At 36.8% G+C, this 18,175-nt stretch overlaps 1 long non-coding RNA gene across 1 annotated transcript; it reads left to right on the top strand.

Moving 5' to 3' along the window:
- The first annotated feature begins 1,613 nt into the window (after nt 1–1,613).
- Nucleotides 1,614–16,609, top strand: LOC135449964 (uncharacterized). Its single transcript, XR_010440915.1, has 4 exons — nt 1,614–1,681; nt 5,979–6,100; nt 6,843–7,729; nt 15,625–16,609. It is a non-coding gene; the product is annotated as an uncharacterized LOC135449964 (long non-coding RNA).
- The last annotated feature ends 1,566 nt before the right edge of the window (nt 16,610–18,175 follow it).

The raw sequence follows: 18,175 nt of genomic DNA, 5'->3' as shown, positions 1-18,175 counted from the left end.
TTTGAAGATAAAAATATTTACTAACCATTCAACCCACAAAAGAAAGGGATCCAAATGAAATATAAACCACACAACGGTCTCCACTAATGAACATTAACAAATCCAGACGTCTTTATCTTTTTATGGAAACAGACTCTTTACTTCCAGCTGACCTAGCACATCAGCCAAAATTGTTCCAGTGATGTTTATTACTTCTCTTGCAGTATTTACTGGGTTAATTAAAAAACCCCTAAAAACAAACCAACAGAAGCCAAAGAGCTAGTTGCAATGAAAAACTTTAGGTCATGATTCCATCTGGTTTAAATGCATGTTGTTAGTTACACAAAGAATCAAAAGACTGCCAAAACTCCAGCTATGACCCCTATTACAATATCTGCAAAATAAATTATCCTGGCTTATTTGAACAAAGAATATGCTTGTGCTTTCTCCTTTATTAATTCAGAAGCTGCCACAGTATGTACCATGATGACAGATTTTCTGATTCTAACCTCCAATAACAATCTTTTCACTGATTATGATGGCAGCAAATCTCATTTTGCCAGCTAAGAATACCATTCTATAAATTGTGAACTATATAGACACTAAGAAGAAAGAACTCAAAATATACCAGAATAAATTCTTGAAAGAATCACTGTAGTAACACATTGGTAACTATAAAACACTTCAAGATTTTCTGAAATATGCAGATAGGGATTAGATTCTTAATTAAATTAAACATTAAGACGATGCAAGAATCTTGATAAAAACAGGCTTAAGTGAGCAATACTTAAGGAGCTGGTGGAAGCACTCACCCACAGCTTTTCATCATTTACCAACAGTCCTGGCTCACTGGGGAGGTGCTGGTTGATTGGAGCTTTGCAAATGTGAGACCCATGTACAGGAAGGAGGATCTGGTGAGCTACAGGCCTGTCAACCTGATCTTGGTGCCCAAAAGGTCACGGAGCAGCTCGAGTGCCATCACAGGCAGGTGCACGACAACTAAGGGATCAGGCCCAGCCAACAGGGGTTTAGAGAAGGCAGGTCCTGTTTGACCAACCTGATCTCATAGTATGACCAGGTGACCTGCTTAGTGAATGAGAGAAAAGTTTTGGATGTTTTTTGCCTGGAATTTATCAAAGATTTTGACATGGTCTCCCATAGCGTTATCCTGGAGAAACTCGTTGCTTGTGGCTTGGATGGGTGCACAATTCACTGGGTTGAAACTGGCTGGGTGGCTGAGCCCAGAGAGTTGTGGGGGCTGGAGTTACTTCCAGCTGGCAGCTGGTCACCAGTGGTACTCCATGGGGCTCAGTACTGGCGTCAGCCCTGTTTCATATTTTTATTGATGATCAGGATGGGAGGATCAAGTGTACTCTCTGTCAGTTTGGATCCACACCAAGTTAGACTAGAGTGTGGATCTACTGGAGGGAAAAAGGTTTTGCAGAGGTGTAGGGGGATAGAATATAAGAAAATAAAGATAGTGTAGAAAGTAATCTTACCCCTAAGGAGTTGCAGCTGAGCCAATTATCAAAGATTAGGAACAGGCCTGACTTTAAGAGGCCACAGCTGTAACCCATGAGAAGGAGAGTGCCATAAAAGAGTGGGTTGGCTGGTTGGGTAGGGAACTGGAGTTGGTTTGCTGTTTTGTGAAGAGGAAAGAGTCAGCGCTTAGAGTAGAAGCCCATGAGAAAACAGCAAGAAGGTATGAAACTTTTGTGGTAGGAGACAACAGTGTGGAACCCCTGCAATAAGATGACACTAAGAGGGATCAGGACAGGCTAGATCAATGAGTCAAGGCTAGTGGTACCAGTATCAGATTCTGCACTTGGGTCACAACAACCCAATAGAGTTGGGTGAAGGGTGCCCGGGGAGATGCCCAGTGGAAAAGGACTTGAGTGTGCTGGTCAGCAGTCACTGAACTTGAGCCAGTGTGTGCCCAGGTGGTCACGAAGGCAAATGATATTCTGATCTGTGCCAAAAGTAGTGCAGAAAGCAGGACTAGAGTCATGATCATCCCCTTGTGCTCAGTCACACATTGGCGAGGCCACACATTGAATTCTGTGCTCAGTTTTGGGCCTCTTGGTACAAACAAGACAGTTTATTGCTCACTACAATCACCTGAAAGGAAGTTTCAGGGAGGTGAGGTATTATGCTAAACAGCAGGTGATAGGACAAGAGTAAATTGCCTTGAGTTGTACCATGGAAAATTTAGATTAGATATTATGAAAAATTTCTTCCCTGAGAAAGTTTTCAAATGTTGAAACAGATTGCCTAGGTGGAGTCAGCATCCTTGGAGGTGTTTAAATTACATTTAGATGTGGTACCTGGGGGCATAGTTTATTGGTAAGCATGGCAGTGTTAGTTTAATGCTTGAACTCGATGGTCTGAGAGGTCTTTTCTAACCCTAACAATGTTATGATTCTATGAACTGAGGGACCTGTAGTTTGCCTCAATAGCATAAAAAGATCCAAAATCCTGAAGGCAATCATGGCATGAGAATTTTTTTTGAAATATTGACGGTTGGCTTTAATGAATATATTGACAGTTGACTGTAATGAATATAAATGTTGGTCACTAAATGTTGTTTTGTGTTGAAGCTAAAATGCCTATTTCATAATGAGGAGATTGGCATCCAACAGTGACTTATGCACTTAATTCTAAAGATTCTTATGAAAAGTAGAAGTAAAAATCAGATCAGGTCTGCTGACAAACTTAACCCACTTTTTTTTTTTACTAGGAAAAAGTCTGAGATATTTTACAACTGCTAACTGTAACCTCAAAGTACCTAATATTATAACACTTATGTAAAGCTGTCCCATGTCCAGTTAATATGGAATAGCTGAGATTTTATTGTGACTGCCTAAAAGTAACTTAAATATGCATGGGCTGAAAAGGCTGCATCTGAACAAAAATGAGTTTTGTATAAATATCTTTTAATTTGGCAGCATTTAGTTATTATTAATTAGTACAGTGTTTTTTCAATGCTCCCCCCCCCCCATGTCTGTTAGGAGTAGCATATCTAATTAAATTGTCCATTTTTTATGTGTGTTTCAAAGCATTCCTTAGTATATCAATAGAAGGGATGGATTTCCTGTTCACCACAAGAAAAATCCCAAACTTCTTTTAATGTATTCTGGAAGCTCCACATCTTACCATCTGAAATATTTTTAACACAAGTAATTTAATTATCTCTGCTCTCTTATCTAAGTACATATCAAGAAAAATACTTTGAATTTTTGACTGCAGCTTTAGTAGACACTACATTGTCATAGTGCCTGAGACCACAAAAATACCTACCATGTTTTGTTGGTAGAATAAGGTCTCTACCATCTTTCTGTCTAATGCAAAGCCTCCACTCAGAGCTCTGTATGACATCCTGGATCCGTATAAAATGTCTGTTAATAACATTGAATGTCCCCTGGCTGACCCATTCCTTCCCTTGAACTCAATATTCTTCTACAGACTCTGTGCGTATACATTTTTAATCAACAGAAAAACAATTGGAAGAAGGGAAGGTTTTCACACAAATGTAAAAAGAGAAATGCCCTTTTCCACCTATACTTTGCTAAGAAAAAATTGTGTTTTAATTATACGTGCAATAAGACCAATTGAAAATTTCCAACTTAAGTTTCAGTGGAAAATGAAGTTTTGCACAGTAAGGCTCTTCTAAAATTAAAAATATGTACTTTCCATGGAGCTTGCAAAAAATAACTTTAAACCCTCTCAAACTCAGAGTCCTGCTGTGTCTATTTTAGATTTTAATTTAAAAATTACATTCTTGATAACAAATAAAAAGTTCAGAGCAATGCAAAAAAATCTTACTAACTGTAATAAATGTGTATATATCCATAACAATTTCAAAACCAATAAGCTCTTGCACAATCTTTCATTAAATGTAATATGAGATAAGAAAATTTATACATGTAAAAATAACTGGTTTTATACTTTCCAGTCAGGCATGTGAGGTCCAAATATGACATGATATGAACATTTACAGGAAGAAAAACAGTTGCAAGTGCTAATATTTGCAGGTGACAGGCAGTATAATTCTTTATATAACTGTTATTATATGTTGTGAATGGCCTGATAAATAAAGACCAAATTTAGGAATGGCTGGATGAGAAAATTTTTCTAATTAAGTCTCTAATTTTCAGTTTTATAACAACAAGATCTGGACATCAAATATTACTGGAATTAAATCCAAACCTAGAGATAAACCTCTTTGAGGTGGGGGAGTTAGTTTTCACACTTGATGTTTTCTATTTCTCTTTTTATCTTGAGGTAAGGAAGAAATCAATGTAGGAAGTTATATGAAGGCTAGTTTTATATTACAATAATTATCCCCATGACCATTCTCTTCACTGTTTTCATCATGCATTTCAGAGTAAAAAACCTGTTTTGATTTTTTTTTAATATCCTTTTTAAAAAAACAAACAAAACTTTGACTTTTTGGTGACACATAAGTGGTGCAACAGAAATGAGAAACATTTCTTTGAAGCGCTGACACTTGGGTTTAATATGAACATATCATTACAGAATTTTCTGACCACTGAGCTTAGTTCCTGTAGAGAATACATGTGGCAACACTTGGATTGGAAGACATTATTCAACATTATTTGTGTGTGACTGATTTTTAATTGCAGAATTAGCTAGAGTAAGAAGATGACTGCTGTGCAATAAAAGCATTTGCTAGTCAATGTATATTGTGTAACACAAGTGTTTCTCAAAGTTTTATATGAATTTACTTCAGAATGAAATTAGCATGCAAAAAGAGGATTTATATTTCCATTAGCACTATTTGTATCACACACTCATCCTTAAGAAGTACATAAACCATCTAAATGTGTCAGTTTAAATACTTTCATGGCTTTCACTAAATTTTCCTGACCTGCTGTTTTCATTACATTTGCCAGTGGCTTATTATGTGGTACTATATAACAGATTGCGGAATTCAAATGATCCACACCCTATCGAAATGTTTACACTATTTTCTTTATAAAGAGACACATGCTACTCAAGATCATGAAGATTCTTCAGTTTTACCATTTTGGTACCACAGATAGTGGTAGTTCTTGCACTGCTTTATCTTTATCAAAGAAATAAGTACATTATCCAATTCTTCCACTTGGCTACTTGTGACACCCAGAAGTCATGAGTGGAGATACAGTGAGCTTATAAAACTTCACTGTAACCACGCATTTCAAATTGGAGTTCTTCTTTAATAATCTAGATTTTTCACATCGACATCACTATCTATTCTCAAATAGAAATTGTGATAATTAATTGGCCAAAGATAAAAACTCATTAGCAATTTGCCAGAAACAGAATTTTTGCACATATTATAGTTGAACTATTTTGTGTGAGAGAAATCACAGGACCAAAGGAAGGAAGAATTAAATAAGGGTAATTTTTATTTAATGACATTTGAGCAATCAGTGGAAATTACAGGAGTATAGTGAATTTTATGGTGCCTCTGATAATGTACAGTTGCTTCTTGACCAGGTGGTATTCATTTTATAAAAAGAGACAGTTCATTTCATGGCAGAACTGTCAAAAAATAAAGCCGTGGAGGAAAGCATTGGTGCTGACCTACAGTCACCAACAAGTACTTGACTGACTTAGCCTCCTTCATTGTTCCTGTTAGACAGCTCTCTCCAGCTGTGTGGCCTGTGAAACAGGAATGCTTGAAGACTAAGATTTCAAGGCACACAGCCTGAAGAAAACCACTTTTTTGGGGTTTTTTTTTGGTTTTTTTTTTTCCCCATTTTTGACAGTGAGAAGACAATATAGGTTTGCATACAAGACCGCAGGGAGATGTTTTCATTCCACACTGCTCCTATCTGAGAAACTTTTTCCTGATAGTAGAAATTGATCTGAGTTTACAGTTTTATTGTTAAGAAGAATGTGAAGAATTAAGGAGCCTTTCTCTAGGCAAAGCGCACCTCGAACTGAATTGCCTTAGAAGGTTCTCCTACAAATGGGTTATTATTCTGTCACAGGTGCAAGGTTTTCTTTCTCTGAAATATACTGCAATGTTCTGGAAGCATCATCTTTGTCTGTGAAGTATCCTTGTAATAGAGACCTCCAAGATTCAGCCTTTGACAAACTGCCACCTTGTCAGGTAAATTAAACATTGGCATCAAAGTATCATATCCAATAATTTCTTGAATGCTTCCAGGGATGGTGACTCCACCCCTTTCCCAGTAGTTCATTGCAACTCTAGCACAGTTTGAGGAAACTTTCTCTTATCCTATCATTGCTTGCTTGGGAAAAGAGATATTTCCTATTTTGCTATGAGCTCCTTTCAGGTGGTTGTAGAGAGTGATAAGGTCACCCCTGAGCCTCCTTTCCCCCAGGCTAGACCCCCTCAGCTGCTCCTCATAGGGCCTGTGCTCCAGACCCTTCACCAGCTCTGCTGCCCTTCTCTGGATTCACTGCAGCATTCCAAGTCTTTATTGTAATGAGGGGCCCAGAACTGAGCACAGGATTTGAGGTGTGGCCTCACCAGGGCTGAGTACTGGGGGACAGTCACTGCCCTGGTCCTGCTGGCCACACTATTGCTGATACAGGCCAGGATGCCATTGGCCTTCTTGTCCCCCTGGACACACACTGGCTCTTGTCCAGCCACTGTTGCCAAGCATCCCCATGTCCTTTTTTGCTGGGTTGGTTTCCACCTGCTCTGCCCCCAGCCTGCAGTGCTCCAAGGGGTTGTTGTGACCCCAGTGCAGGACTTATTTTTTCCCTAATTCTGCCTTTATTATTCAACACTGTTTTGATAATTGTCATTTCATATTGGTTACAATTTTTATATGGGCTGTACAAAAGACATTTTCATTGATAGCCATATTTTTGTGTTTCGCCAGAGTGCAGCACAGTTTATTATTCCTGGATAAAAGCCTATATGATCCTCAAGATTTCTATGCTGCCTTTTGCAATTCCCATGGAGTATATTATCTGATATTCGTCTCATTTCATATAATCCTTATTATGGGACATTCTTTCATCGTGAAGATTATTTTAGTCAGTCATAACAGACCTGGCTTACATTTAGCAGGACAAAATTAAAGACTTCAATGAAAAAAAATGGGTCTAATTAGGTAAGCCTAGAAGTCAGAGTTTTTTGAAAATCAAGAAATGTTCAACCAGACAATTCTATCCTCCCTTCTCAGAGAAAACTATAACAGTACTATCTTTTGATAATCAAGCTTGTTGAGAAGAAAAGTTTTATCTAAAGACGCAGAAGCAAAAAAGAAATATATACCATCAAGTGTTTCTTTTCCTACACAGAACTTTGTATAATTAGTGGAATGTGTTAGAAAAAACTAAAATTTGAAAGAATAACATCCAGAAGGGGACAAGACTGCAAGCTTTATACCTATGCCATTTCTAATAGGAAGATGTTTTTCAACCAGATACATAAATAGAATACTGGAAAATGGGTGCCTTTTTTTTTAGCAGAAAAGAGATACTCTTGAGAATGGAAAAGTGTACATGAAAAATACTGTTATGATGTTTCCTAGGAATTACACTTTTTTGAAATAAGCTTAGTCCACTTTAATTTATGTATGTTGGTTTCTGAACTGTAAATCCTATTGCATATTTGATTTATATATTTCTTTAATAAAGCTTTGCATTTTCTTCTGACTAATAGGAGGGAGAACAGTAGTGAAAAATGTTGTTGGGTGGCTTTAGAAGGAATATGGAGATCTATAACTACAACTTAGGAAAAAGGTGATGCTTCACAGTTCCAGTAAGTATAATCAGAGGGGAATAAAAGTCATATCCCTTTTGTAAAAATGTAAATAGGATTTTCAATGTACAAAAATGGTTTTGGTAACTATCTGGTGCAAGATTTCTACATATCTATAATTCATAATTATGAATTATGTAACTCATGCTAGAGATGTAGTAACAGCATTCTCAATGAACATGCAAATTCTTCAGCAACATTTTTTACCCAGAGCTTAATTGATTATTACAGAATGCCTCCAGGGAGACATACTTGTAATTCACAAAGGACAGGAGGTAATTAGTTTCTTCTGAATCAACTCTTTTCTGTCCCCATACTGTTTCAACTGTGTAGCTTATTTCCCATTTTTGGGAGGAGCAAGAAAGAGGCAGAAACTCCTTTGGAAAGAACAGCGGTAGCAACAGGGACCACCTTTCCCAGTGTAGAAGTGTTTGATGCTAGTGGAGTGATGCCAGCTTGAAGATAAACTAGACAGCTCAAAAAAGTCTCCTCTTACATAATGTCTGAAGCCTATGTTTAATTCCATTATGTAATGATTTTTGGACACTTTTGTTAGCTTGCAGAATATTTGTTTTCTCCTTGAAATTGCCTTAAGAGGAACTACTAGACCAATTAATTTTCATGTTAAACTCTTTCTTCAGCTTCCTTTATTTTTTTTTAAGAAATGCAAAGCCAATTAATGTTCTGAACTTATTTCAAAAGATATATTTTTGTCAATTTTTATACTTTTAAGAAAGATTTAGCATTTGTGCCTGTTTCAATGGAAATTTCTAAATAGGGACAGGTCATCAGTAAGAGATATCATGAGCTCCTGCTTTTGGATGTATGGCTAAAAATGAGCACCTGAAAATATTTACACTTCTGGCAAGTGAACCCTCTAAAATGTTTAAAAAGTAGATCAAATTAATATATGCAGAGCAGTGAGGCATAGAAACAAAGCTAAAACGAAGAAACAAAAAATAAGATAGCAGCATACATATACAAAATATTATAACCAGAATATCTTTCGCATTTTTCAAGGTGAAAAGACTTTTAACCACTTTGCCTGACTGCTTCCATAAGTAGGAATTCAGCAAAACATTCCTATTGTCACCTGCATGAGTTTGCAGAAGCATCAGTCAGCCTTAGTGGAGGTGCACAGTCTTTAGTTTAAAACTTCTAATGAGGGAGACTGAACTGTTTTCAATTTGCTCTGGTAGCTAATTATTAGGCCTGGCTGAATTTTTTTGATTAAAACAGATTTGACGGACTCTTGGATTTTCCAGTCCATTAAATATTTTGAGAAACATTTACTTCAGCCAAATCTCTCCCCACCTCCCTTCCCCAATGTGGATTTAAATTTTTTCCTAAGGAACTGTCTAGAAAAAGTCATGCAACCTTCTTAATTTTGTTTCTAATCTAACATTTTTAGGGTCAGATTTCAACCTCCGGCTTCCTTGGTATGTTTTTCTATCATGAGACCTCTCTCACTGAAATGTATTTAAATTTTGTCTGCTCCTTTGATCTTTCAGTAAAACATCAACATCCTTACAACTCAAAGCAGACAGTTCAATCTTAAAAGTGAAACAAGAATGCAGAGTCCAGATTCTGAAACAAAAATTATTCATAAAAAAATTATGAATAACCACTAGATGTTAAAGAGGGAAACAAAGGCAGCTTTTACCTGAAATCAGAGAACACCTGGAGAGGTCCAAATGAAAACGCAGTTGGAACAAGAAAGATAAAGGACAGCAGCAGGAGGTTTAGGAATTAAAATGGCAGGAGAGATTAAGGGGATGCAAAAAGGGTTTTAGGAGGTAATAGTCAATGTGTGAAATGTCAACAAATCTGTGAAAAGTCATAAGGAGGAGGACACAATGATAATGATAATGTGGTAAATAATAACAAATCAGGTAAAAACCCCCTCTAAGAGTTAATACAATGGTATTAAAATACAGTTTTTCCACATGCCAAGGCAATGATTACTGTTCCTGAGACCTTTAGCAGAGGATATTATGGGCAGATATACGTTGGGGTAAAACTGAAGGTAAAGTGTGTTGGTCACATGGTTGATCAACTGGCTACTCACAGGAGTCACTATCCTGTTTTATTTACAGTCCCTTGGACAGAGGGGAAAAACAAGAATTAAAATAATTACTGATGCTTTAGTATGGACAATAAAGATATTTTAAGACTGAAAGGAAAAAAGGGGCCCTGGGAAGTGTATTCTGAAACCTATTTTGTACACTAAACTATAAATAACTGAAGGTTTAGCAAGATAATGCTGATTGGGAGCCTGTGAATAGTTTTAGAATGTGAATTTGCTTCCTCAAAAAGCTGTTCCCATCACAACTATCTCACCAGGAGATACAGAGTCAGAGTTCAGAGTTGAGAAGAGTGACCATGTAAGGACCCTTGACTTCTTCCTGCAAATAATCATAGGGCATATTTTCATGGACAGGTGCAGATGGACCCAAGGTGTCTGGAAGAAATTCTGGTTTGGTAGCAAAGTACCTGTTTTACTCCATTTCTGTGCCTAGATTATTTTGTCCAGATCTTAATATTTCCTTATGTTGCAGTGAACTGAACTACTGACTAAAATAATAAAGTACTAGCTGTTTTTCTAGCCCATCTAAGAGAAACAGCAAACAAACTTATTGAATGGTAATATGGATCTATAACAAAATCAATATACAAGTGAAACAAATCCCTAAAAGACATATTAAAAAAAAGTCTATGGATAATATATATGAAAGTATGTATCTAACTTACTTAGGTTATTCTATATAGTTAATCATGTAAGAGGCATTAATGCATTAAAATCTTTCTCGCCATTTTAAATTCTAAGTGACCTACATTTTGAAGGTTACACATTTCTATTTACTATAAATTTTAGGTTGGTAAAGGGGCTTGCATGATATTATTGGATAGCAAAAAATATTTTTTTCATAAAGATTAACAATGACATCCTATGATTGATATATTTGTTGTCTGGATGGAACGGATGTTTCCCCTGTTCTGGATGTTTCCCCTGCATTCAAACACTGAATCATCTCTGAAGGACACTGTAATTTAATCATAATGAATTCATACCAATGTTTCTTTATTTTGAACATTATATTCCTTTTCTACAGATGCAATAATTAGAACACAATAATTAGCTTAAGTATGTGATTTTGTAAATATAACAGTTCAAGCATGTTGTTGAAGAATAAAGTTTTGAAGCTTTTTCCTTCAACATATTTTGAAGTAAGATTGATATAGTGGAACTTATCTTATTAAATTATTACATCTTCACAGTCAATGATGCATATTTTGTAGTTACCTGATGCTGCTAGAGCGAATGTCAAAGTTATTAACACTTGTAGAAAACACAATTCACTCCAAGTAAATGCTTAGTATGTGTCAGATGAAGTAGTATATCTAATATAAAATATATAGTAAAGTTGTAAACTGTATGTACTCTGTGAGGATTCTAGGGTGTCAGATGTAGAAAACCAGATTTAATCTCATGAATTCATTGAACAGATGTGCAAGTGATATGTTAATTTGACCATCAAATCTGATCATCCTCCCTGGCACTTAAGAAATATTATTTTAGAAGCAAATTAAAAATAAACAAACAAATTAAATGACAGCATTGCCAAATAAACAATCAACCAGGGAATAAGCTCTCAGTTTTGTTTTCATCTCTCTTGAAGAAATAACCAGAGAGAAAATGCAGAAGTAATGCCAGGGATTACCAATAAAGAATTCTAGAAAACCTAGCTTAATTGAGCAAAATCAATGAAGTGAGTAGCTAGAAAACCATAATGGACGTTCACTATTGTTTCTTACTTGACCACATTTACCTTCAGCAAGCATGTCCAAATATTGTGGTCCAAATTTAGTAAAATGAACCCAGAATCCATAATAACTATATATCCACCAATATATACCCAATATATAAAGTCTTCTTTGTCTTTTTGCTTAAGTTATCCCAGTTCAAAAGATCACCAGATAACAAAATGCCACTCACCATTGAAATAAAGTTGATTCTTAAAGAAAGCTCAGTCCTTAGGAATTTCCATCCCATGTAGTGATAATGTCCAAATTAAGTAAGTAACAAGTCCAAGCCATTTTACAGAGAAATAAGTCTTGGAAACTAGGAGATGATAGCTACAAAAATGACTAAAAGCTAGAACTATGCTACTGCCCATCAAAGAAACTAAGAGCTTGATGTGAAGACTGAAAATTCTCTGAACTTCACTTCTTTCAAATGGATCTCCAAAGTAAAATAAGCTGTTTAGCTTCATTTTCAAATTTGATTTATTAATATAGGGGAAGTCAGGGAAGTTACCAAAAATGACAGATATGTTCAAACCCACACATATTATAAATTGCCTTCCAGTAAAACCAACAGTTTTAGCAGCTAAGCTTTCATCATTGCAGAGCAGAGTGGTATAGAAGACCCCAGAGTATGGCATACTTGGGAAAATGAACAAAAGATAGTTTAGATCAGTGAACTTGGTAGAGAGACACCCGTATTTGTTCTGTGCTCTGTCATTATATTTGTATGTGGCCCTGTTAAACCAGTGCCTCTCTCCCTCCTCCAGTTTTTATGTGCAAATAGGAAGAGTAATACTCTCTTGTTACCACATTCTGTCATCTCCTAAAATCCTGCTTTTTAGCTACTCTGACAGAGTTAAAACAGCAAAGACTCTCCTATATTGATGGAGTTTACTGTTAAATGAGTGTTTTATGCAGTTATAATCTGCATCCATTCAAGGAGGGCAGCACAGTATACAGATGAAAAATACCTTCTTACAATGATAGCTGCATACATCCCTCAGCATGCGAAGGTGTTTATCAGCGGTATTCCACATCCTTGTGTCAAGTAGGGCCCCTAGGGTGCTTAAAATCCCAACAAGCTGCCAGTGTTTCATGCCAGCAAGTCATCCTCAGGACTGGCTCTGGCTAATGATATGCTCAGAGAAAAATGGGGAGACAATAACCCAACGGTGCTCATCACTCTCCAGCGCTGGTGTCTTTTGAAATTTGTGAACCTGATGTTTTTAGCTCTTATCACTTTTCTGAGCACAAAATAGTACTTACATCTTTTCCTTCTTAGGATTTGTACGTTTTTTTCTATCTAAGCTTTGATATTTTCTACCTCAGAGGAGAAAGGAATTTGTATACAGCTTAAATCTAATATGGCAGTGACAGATACCACATCTCTGGAGACTGCAGTTCAGCGCTTTCATAAAACCTCTAATAATCCAGCCTACTGCAGGAATATGACCATTTTTGTAAAAAAGTGCTCCACATCTACCATATGAAAACAGTAAATATATTGCACACCTATTTAAATGGCTTGGCTTTGGGATGTCAGGATTTCAGACTTTTAGAGCTAAGGAAAGGTATAGTTCCTAGTGGTTCTCACAAACCAAATTTGAATTTTATCATTAGATCTCCCCTCTGCATTTATTTTTTTTCCAAGGACCATTGTTTTGTTTTAGGTATAAATTATAGAATAATTTTCTTTTTTATAGAAATTAGTCTGCATGTAATAAAAGATGGCAAGTAACATTAAAAACTACTTATTTTGATAAAAGTGGATGAAGAAACGATAGGACTTAGTAAACTGTATTGTTGACAGAAATGAAGCATAATTTCCAGATCAGAACATTAGACTAAATGCAAATGCTAAAATGAACAATACCTTTATTTCCATAGCAATATGTTATAGTTGACACTAAGATAATGAAAATAGAGAAAAAGAGCAGAGAAATGGGTAGAATATAGTAAGACTTTGTCTAAGAAGAATTATTCCAATAATTGTCTTAATATTTTTCCTACAGCATTGGCTTAGTCAGCCAGACATGATCTAAATTCTAAGTTGGCTATTTTAGTTTTTTTTTTTTTTAATTTTCGATGCAAGTGTATGTAAAAATATATAATAGCAGAAATATAAGACACAAATTTTCCTGTTCACTATGATCATTACTAATAAGTGAATTCATAGTCTGTGTGGAAACCTGATGAGGGTTTTTTCAGCATTTACCTTTTTTCTTTCTTTCTTCTTTTCATACACATCCTTCAAAGATCATTTATGTGTTTTTAAATACCTTTGGGATTCTTTCCAATACATTTTTAATGATTCTTACATAGGGTTCAGGCTAAGATTGTATCATCAATATTTTCTGCCAGCATCCTTTCAGTAAGTCATGTCTGGTTTGACATAATATACTACACCATTTCAGAGTGCACTTAACAATGGCATTTTAGGTTTGAACAGGAAGGAGCATTTGACATTCAGCCAAAATGGAGCTACTATGAAGCAGACACCACTGAACTGCCTTTCAGTTTAGTCGTGAGGCCTTCAGCACTGTTTTGGTCTACAAAACCATTTTTGTTTTGCCATGCCACTTGCCAAGAGTTAAAATCTCTGTAACGCAAGTCCCACATAAACACAATCCCTCTTCCATGTATAAGAATGATTGCAACATTCTTTGGGGTTTTTTTCTCTGCAGACTGCAGTCCGGTTTTGGCTAGGTCCTGAATATCTTCCTTTCAAGAGGCCCCAGCTCTTTTACCTAGATTTGTCTGCTCAAAGGCAAGGGTCAGCCCTATAGAAACGTTTGTCTTTGGGCTCTGTATTTCATCAGGCCTGTTTCCTTTCTCTTTGTTTCCTCTCCCTAGAAATGCCTAAAAGCCTTTATTCCTTATGGTCCATCAGTCTGGATCTGGTGGCAGTGCACCTCCTTCTCAGCTCTCAGCCACCTCTTTCCACCCAGCTCATGCCCCAGGTCCCTTCAGGAATGTGCAGCTTAGTGCTCTGCAAAAAGGCCTCTGCTGGCATTTATTAGGGTGTTACAAAAGAAAAGCAAATTGCAATCAAAAACGGAATGCAAATTGAACTCAGAACAAAGGTTATTTTAAAAAGGTAGGAATACTTGACAGGGACATGAAGCCCTGAATTTATTTACATCTACTTTTGCTACCATTCTCCAAGTATTATGCATTAATATTCTAAAGGGGGAAAAATTCTAAGTGATTACAGCATTATATACAAGTTTTTCTTCTCATATTCATTTTCCTACATTGGCTGCTACCTACAGAATAAACATGACTGTTTTATAGGTACTCTTAAGAAGAGCAGTATTTTTATATTTGAGTTTCATGTAAAAAACTGCAAGTATTTTCACCAGGTTCTTTTGTGCATTGCCTTTGCAAAAATGTATAATTTCAATAGATGCTATATGTTCAAAAGTTAGTTGTTTATTTATCATTGCATTCAAATTTTTGATGAAGCATGATTTCAGGCTCTTTCTTAAGAAGGAAGTAGCAGTAAATACTTGCAATCACATCTCTAATACTAACCAACGCTGTTACAAGATTTACACAGAATATCCCAAATACGACCTACTTTCATGAGAATTTTCACTTAAATAACCTAGGCAGGATAATGGGTTAGGATTAGATACAATGGCTTGTGTTTTAAGGGACCTTAAAGGTCATCTCGTTCCAACTCTCCTACCATCAGCAGGGACAATTTTCACCACACCAAGTCACTCAAAGTCCCATCTAACCTAGCCATGAACACTTCCAGAGACACGATATTCGCAAATTCTTAACTTGTCCCAGTGCATCACCACCCTCACAGTAAAGAATTTCTTCCTAATATCTGACCCAAACCTACTCTCTTCCAGTTTGAAGCCATTCGCTCTTCTCTTATTACTATATGACCTTGTAAAACACATTTCTACATCTTTCTTGTAGGTTCTTTTTAGATCTTGGAATGCTGCAATTAGATTGCCCTGAAGTCTTTTCTTTTTCAGGCTGAACAATCCCCCTTCTCTCTGAATTTCATCATAGAATAAGTATTCCATCCTTCTAGTCATCATGGTGCCTTTCCTCTGGACTTTGTCCAACAGGTCCCTGTCATTCCTGTGCTGAAGACCCCAGAGGTGATGCAGCCCTGCCGGTGGGGTCTCACCGGAGCAGAGCAGAGGGGCAGAATCCCCTCCCTGGCCCTGCTGCCCATGATGCTTTGGATGCAGCCCAGGACACATTTGGCTTTCTGGGCTGTGAGTGCCCATGGCTGGGTCATGTCCAGCCTCTCATCCACCCGGACCCCCAAGTCCTTCTGGGCAGGGCTGCTCTTGATCTGCTCATCCCCAGCCTGTGTTAATACCACGGGTTGCCCCAGCCCAGGTGCAGCGTCTTGCTCTTGGTCTTGTTAATCCACATGAGATTTCCATGTACCCACTTCTCAGGCCAATTCGTGTCCCTCTGGACAGCATCACATCCTCCAGGTGTGTCATCCATGCCACTTATCTGCAAATTGTCTGATAGTGCACACAATCCCTTTGTCTATGCTGTTAATGAAGATATTGACTAACACTGGTTCATAACACTGATGTCCATTGGGACTTTTATCTATCTACTCTGGTGCTATTATAAATCTAAGGCTGATGATGTTTTTCAGGTGTGCCATCTACAGATTGGAAGTATTCCATTAAAAACATCTTGGGTTCAGTTTGATTTTGTTAAAAACAGGACACAAATTTATAGAGACTCTTCCGGGGTTCCGCTTGTGTTTGTCCTCTTATAACATCAAGAAGCAGAGGAGGTGGCCCAGGAGGCTCAGTCATGCCCTGGATAAATGTGCAGCTCGGCAGGGTGTAGAGACCTCATGTCAGATCTTCTTCTAGTCTTAGTGTTGACACCTCAGCTCCAAGGCCACCTCTCTGTGACCAGTTTTAGATTCAATTCTCCTAAATTCCGCAATGCCATCTTAATCATGCATCAACTTCATCCCCATTCAATAACTGTGACTTTTCCATAGAAAGAAGTCTGGTGTGCACATTGGATAGCACCTGTAGCATAGCAGAAAGTTCTGTGACCTGAGTATTTAGATTCTTGACCCAGTCACTCTTGTGACTCCAGATAAACAAAATGTTTTATGAAAACTGGTAGGATTGACAGATACCTGGAAAAATTGAATAGCATATTCTAATGTAGTAGAACGGAACAAACCTTTCTAAGTGCTGCCCTGCATGGTGCGCAGGAAAACAGAGTGACACATTGTCATCTCCAGGTGACAATAAGCACCACTCAGCCTCTTGAACCCTCTGCCCTCTGTGAAATGTGGGAGAGAATCAAAAGGGCAAATGTGAGAAAACTCATGATTTCAGATAAAGTGATTTAAATTGGTAAAGTAAAAGCCATGTATACAAGCAAAGCAAAACAAGGAATTAATTCAACAGTTCCCATCAGTTGTTCAGCCATCTCCATGAAAACAGGCCACCATCATGCAGTAGCGATTATTTCAGAAGACAAATGCCATCACTCCAAATGTCTCCTTTCCTTCTTCCCCTAGCTTTATATGCTGAGCATGATGTTACATGATATGGGATCATCAGTTGGGGTCAGCTGTCCCAGCCTCTCCTCCCCACTCCTTATGCACCTGCTCACCACAAAGGTGGGGTGAGAGGCAGAAAAGACCTTGACTTTGAGCAAGTGCTCAAAGTAATAATGAAAACATTACTGCCTTATCAACACTTTTCAGCAGAAATCCAAAATACTTACTGATCCAAAACATAGGCCATGAAGATATCCAGCTACTGTGAAAAAAGTTTATCCTAGATAAAAACAACACTTAAATATGCTTGAATATTTGCTCTGATCATTACTCCATCATTTGGGTACACAGCTGCAATAACAAAGAAGTGACCAAAATTTGGGTCACTTGTTCATTTCTCCCTTTGATGATGTAGCAAAGAACTATAATTATGTCAATCTAGTGTTAGTTACTGATAGTGTAATAACTGCACTAAACATTACAGGTAAGAGAATCAGAAGAATGAAAAGCCATCAACAGTGCTGCAAGCTGAATTAATGAAAGATCATCAAATATTTAAAATCAACTCTTAACTACAAACTGAATATGTTGCAAATATGCAAATACCTCACATATTCAGTAATCAGTTATTAATGTCATCAATCTATTCTGTTGTGCAATGGTGCAGTTCTAGAAAGGCCAACACTTGGAAACTATGGCATCAAACAGAGCTTTCATGTCTACAGACAATTTTGCAAAAAAATTATTTGGATGACTACACAATCATTTACTTTTACTAATTAATAGAATAGCCTCTGAGTTATCAGGCATCATTTAGAGACACTACAACATTTTAAAATAAGTTTACACACTTAGACACCTTAAATTCTGTGATAAAGAGGCAAATTAAAAGAAAGACTAGAAAAATTACCGACTTTTAATAATAAGTCGTTATTAGTTTAAATAATAACTCATAGTTATTAGTTTAGCGATTCCATTCTTTGAGCAATTTTCTAATGAAAACTCTTTTTTTTGTAATCCTGAATATTATATAAAAACTCTAAAGAAAACACTTAACTTTAAAAACTGGTGTAAATCATACCAAAAAACTGCCTTAAGAGAGCTTCTGCCACATGAGTAAG

Source organism: Zonotrichia leucophrys, chromosome 1 (assembly GCF_028769735.1).
Source record: "Zonotrichia leucophrys gambelii isolate GWCS_2022_RI chromosome 1, RI_Zleu_2.0, whole genome shotgun sequence".
NCBI classification, from domain to species: domain Eukaryota; kingdom Metazoa; phylum Chordata; class Aves; order Passeriformes; family Passerellidae; genus Zonotrichia; species Zonotrichia leucophrys.
The sequence above is the reverse complement of the archived record's forward strand: the minus strand, read 5'-3'. Positions and strand labels throughout refer to the sequence as shown.